Source organism: Stegostoma tigrinum, chromosome 46 (assembly GCF_030684315.1).
Source record: "Stegostoma tigrinum isolate sSteTig4 chromosome 46, sSteTig4.hap1, whole genome shotgun sequence".
Taxonomy (NCBI): domain Eukaryota; kingdom Metazoa; phylum Chordata; class Chondrichthyes; order Orectolobiformes; family Stegostomatidae; genus Stegostoma; species Stegostoma tigrinum.
This window is the reverse complement of record NC_081399.1, coordinates 9,045,408-9,050,407: the sequence shown is the minus strand read 5'-3', so window position 1 is coordinate 9,050,407 and position 5,000 is coordinate 9,045,408. Positions and strand designations below refer to the sequence as shown.

The 5,000-nt window shown below is 53.4% G+C and overlaps 1 protein-coding gene across 2 annotated transcripts in view; it reads right to left on the bottom strand.

Annotated features, from left to right (window-relative positions):
- Window positions 1-5,000, bottom strand: part of LOC125450615 (uncharacterized) — a 22,686-nt gene that overhangs the window by 12,467 nt on the left and 5,219 nt on the right. The window lies entirely within an intron of this gene.

The following is a 5,000-nucleotide window of genomic DNA, read 5'->3' as shown; positions in this document are numbered from 1 at the left end:
GTCACACTCACACACACACACAGAGCTGCATCGCACAGCCAGCGCCTGTGTAACACACTCACACAGTCACACTCACACACACACAGAGCTGCATCGCACAGCCAGCGCCTGTGTAACACACTCACACAGTCACACTCACACACACACAGAGCTGCATCGCACAGCCAGCGCCTGTGTAACACACTCACACAGTCACACTCACACACACACACAGAGCTGCATCGCGCAGCCAGCGCCTGTGTAACACACTCACACAGTCACACTCACACACACACACAGAGCTGCATCGCACAGCCAGCGCCTGTGTAACACACTCACACAGTCACACTCACACACACACAGAGCTGCATCGCGCAGCCAGCGCCTGTGTAACACACTCACAGTGACACACTCACACACTCTCACAGAGCTGCATCGCACAGCCAGCGCCTGTGTAACACACTCACACAGTCACACTCACACACACACACAGAGCTGCATCGCACAGCCAGCGCCTGTGTAACACACTCACACAGTCACACTCACACACACACACAGAGCTGCATCGCACAGCCAGCGCCTGTGTAACACACTCACACAGTCACACTCACACACACACACAGAGCTGCATCGCACAGCCAGCGCCTGTGTAACACACTCACAGTGACACACTCACACACACACAGAGCTGCATCGCGCAGCCAGCGCCTGTGTAACACACTCACAGTGACACACTCACACACTCTCACAGAGCTGCATCACGCACCCAGCGCCTGTGTAACACTCTCACACAGTCACACACACATACAGAGCTACATCGCGTAGCCAGCGCCTGTGTAACACACTCACACACTCACACACACAGAGCTGCATTGCGCAGCCAGCGCCTGTGTAACACACTCACACTGACACACTCACACACACACACAGAGCTGCATCGCGCAGCCAGTGCCTGTGTAACACACTCACACAGTCACACACTCACACACATTCACAGAGCTGCATCACGCAGCCAGTGCCTGTGTAACACACTCACATAGTCACACATCACACACTCACAGATCTGCATCACGCAGCCAGCGCCTGTGTAACACACTCACACAGTCACACACTCACAGAGCTGCATCGCGCAGCCAGCGACTGTGTAACACACTCACACGGTCACACACTCACAGACTCACAGAGCTGCATCGCACAGCCAGCGCCTGTGTAACACACACACAGTCACACACTCACACACACTCACGGAGCTGCATCACGCAGCCAGTGCCTGTGTAACACACTCACACGGTCACACACTCACAGACTCACAGAGCTGCATCGCGCAGCCAGCGCCTGTGTAACACACTCACACAGTCACACACTCACAGAGCTGCATCGCGCAGCCAGCGCCTGTGTAACACACACACAGTCACACACTCACACACACTCACAGAGCTGCATCACGCAGCCAGCGCCTGTGTAACACACTCACACAGTCACACACTCTCACACTCACAGAGCTGCATCGCGCAGCCAGCGCCTGTGTAACACACACACAGTCACACACTCACACACACTCACAGAGCTGCATCACGCAGCCAGTGCCTGTGTAACACACTCACACGGTCACACACTCACAGACTCACAGAGCTGCATCGCGCAGCCAGCGCCTGTGTAACACACTCACGCAGTCACACACTCACAGTAATACACTCACACTCACAGTAACGCATTCTCTCACACTCACAAAGTCACACTCACAGTAACACACTCTCTCCACCTCACACAGTCACGCTCACAGTAACACACTCACACACATTCACACACAGAGCTGCATTGCACAGCCAGCCCCTGTGTAATCACACTCACAGTCACACTCACAGTAACACACTCACACAGTCACACTCACGGTAACACATTCACAGCAACACACTCACAGTCACACTCACAGTAACACACTCACACACTCACACACACACAGAGCTGCATCCCGCAGCCAATCCCTGTGTAACACACTCACAGTCACACTCACAGTAACACATTCACACAGTCACATTCACAGTAACACACTCACACACATCGTCACACGCACAGTAATACTCACAGTCACACTCACAGTAACACACTCGCTCACACACACAAACATATACTCACACTCACTCACACACTCACTCTCTCTCCCACACACACACACACACACACACACTCACTCTCTCTCTCTCTCCTTGGGAGACTGTGCCTCTCTCTCGCTCTCTCTTTCTCGCACTGTCGCTCCTTTGGGAAAAATCAAGGAATTCTTTCCCTGTTGCAGGAGAGAGTTCCCGCTCCAGCTGGACAGTAGTAGCCGAGGGGCTGACTTTCTGGGATTGGGCTCGGCAAAGTTATGGGTTTCTGTGTCGAGGCTGAGTGTGTTTAAAACCAGTGTACGCCCTTACACACGCACTTACACACCCACTCGCCCGCACTCTCACACTCACACGCACACACACGCTCACACTCACACTCACTCACACGCACACACTCACAGACTCACACTCACTCACAGACTCACACACTCATACACTCACGCACAAACACTCACAGAATCACACACTCACACTCACTCACAGACTCACACGCACACACACTCACAGGCTCACACGCACTCTCACGCTCACACTCACTCTCAGACTCACTGGCACACGCACTTCCTTTTACACACCCCCGATACACACGAGGCAGTTCAACCCATCGGCTCTGTGCTATCCCTCCGAGCTGCACCCCACCCTACTCCATGACCCTGCATTCCGCAGGGCCAACCGGCCCTAACCCGCACGCCTTTGCACTGTGGGTGGGAAACCCCACACAGACACGGTGGGGGGTGGGGGGAACATGCAATCTGTGCGCAGGCAGTCACCCTGAAGGGGTGGGGTTGAAGCCTGGCCCCCGGGCCCAGTGGGGCAGTGGCTCTAACCACGAGCCACTGTGCAGTTTAGTTGAGGGTGTTTTGTTTCGACACATGGCTGCGCAATCTCACAGGAACATGCTTGAGGGAGGGATGGCACTCACAGCCCAGTATTCTGCCGTAGACAGGTGATGTTCAGGGGGTTATCGTCCCTGCCGACCCGATGTCCTAAATTAATCTGGTCCCATTCGCCAGCATTTATCCCTCTAATCCCTTCCTATCCATGTCTCCATCCAGATGCCTTTTAAATGCTGTAACTGTACCAGCCCCCACCACTTCCTCTGGCAGCTCATTCCATACACGCACCACCCTCTGTGTGAAATAGTTACCCCTCAGCTCCCTCACCCCTCTCACCTTAAACCTATACCCCTCTAGTTTTGACTCCCCCTACCCCTGGGGAGAAAGGCCTCGTCTATTCACCCTCTCCATGCTCCTCACTATTTTATAAACCTCTGTCAGGTCCCACCCCCCTCAGCCTCCGACGCTCCAGGGAAAATAGTCCCAGCCTCTCCCTGTCGCTGAACACTCCGACCCTGGCAACATCCTTGTTCATGATTACTGAATGCTTTCAAATTTCATCACATCCTTCCTGTAGCAGGGAGACCGGAATTGAACACAGTATTCCAAATGTGGGCCTCACCAGTATCCTGAACATGACCCTCCCAGCTCCCTGTACTCAATGCACTGGCCAATAAAGGCCAGTGTCCCAAACACCTCCCTCACCGCCCTGTTGACCTGCGACTCCACTCTCAGGGAGCTATGAACCTGCACCCTCCCGCCAGGTCTCTTTGTTCAGTAACACTCCCCAGGACCTTCCCATTAAGTGTATAAGTCCTGCCCTGATGTCCCTTTCCAAAGTGCAGCCCCTCACATTTATCTAAATTAATCTCCATCTGCCACCCCTCGGCCCATCTGATCGAGATCCTTCTGTACTCTGAGGGTAACCTTCTTCGCTGCCCACTATAACACCAATCTCACTGCCATCTGCAAATTACTAACCACCCCTCCTATCTTCCCCTCCAAATCATTTATGTAGATGATGAAAAGCAGTGGACCCAGCACCGATCCCTGTGGCACACCCTCCGCACTCCGTCTCCCAACTTCCGGCCAGTTCTGTATCCAATTGGCCGGCTCTGCCATTACTCCCTGAAGTATGCGTTTGTGTTTAATGTTGGAATGTTTGATCTGGAACTTTGCCAAATGTTTTCCGGAAAACCTCAGCTCCTCACAGTCACAGCACATTTGTTCATTGGAGATTGTACCGCTCTCTCTCTCTCTCTCTCTCTCTCCTTGGGAGATTGTACCGCTCTCTCTCTCTCTCTCTCTCTCCTTGGGAGATTGTACCGCTCTCTCTCTCTCTCTCTCTCTCTCTCCTTGGGAGATTGTACCGCTCTCTCTCTCTCTCTCTCTCTCTCTCTCTCTCTCCTTGGGAGATTGTACCACTCTCTCTCTCTCTCTCTCTCTCTCTCTCTCTCACTCTCTCCTTGGGAGATTGTGCCGCTCTCTCTCTCTCTCTCTCTCCTTGGGAGATTGTACCGCTCTCTCTCTCTCTCTCTCTCTCTCTCTCTCTCTCTCTCTCTCCTTGGGAGATTGTACCGCTCTCTCTCTCTCTCTCTCTCTCTCTCTCACTCTCTCCTTGGGAGATTGTGCCGCTCTCTCTCTCTCCTTGGGAGGTTGTATCGCTCTCTCTCTCTCTCTCTCTCTCTCTCTCCTTGGGAGATTGTACCGCTCTCTCTCTCTCTCTCTCTCTCTCTCCTTGGGAGATTGTACCGCTCTCTCTCTCTCTCTCTCTCTCTCTCTCTCTCTCTCCTTTGGAGATTGTACCGCTCTCTCTCTCTCTCTCTCTCTCTCTCTCTCTTTGGGAGATTGTACCTCTCTCTCTCTCTCTCTCTCTCTCTCTCTCTCTCTCTCTCTCTCTCCCTGGGAGATTGTACCGCTCTCTCTCTCTCTCTCTCTCCCCTTGGGAGATTGTACCGCTCTCTCTCTCTCTCTCTCTCTCTCTCTCTCTCTCTCTCTCTCTCCCCCCTTGGGAGATTGTACCGCTCTCTCTCTCTCTCTCTCTGCTTGGGAGATTGTACCGCTCTCTCTCTCTCTC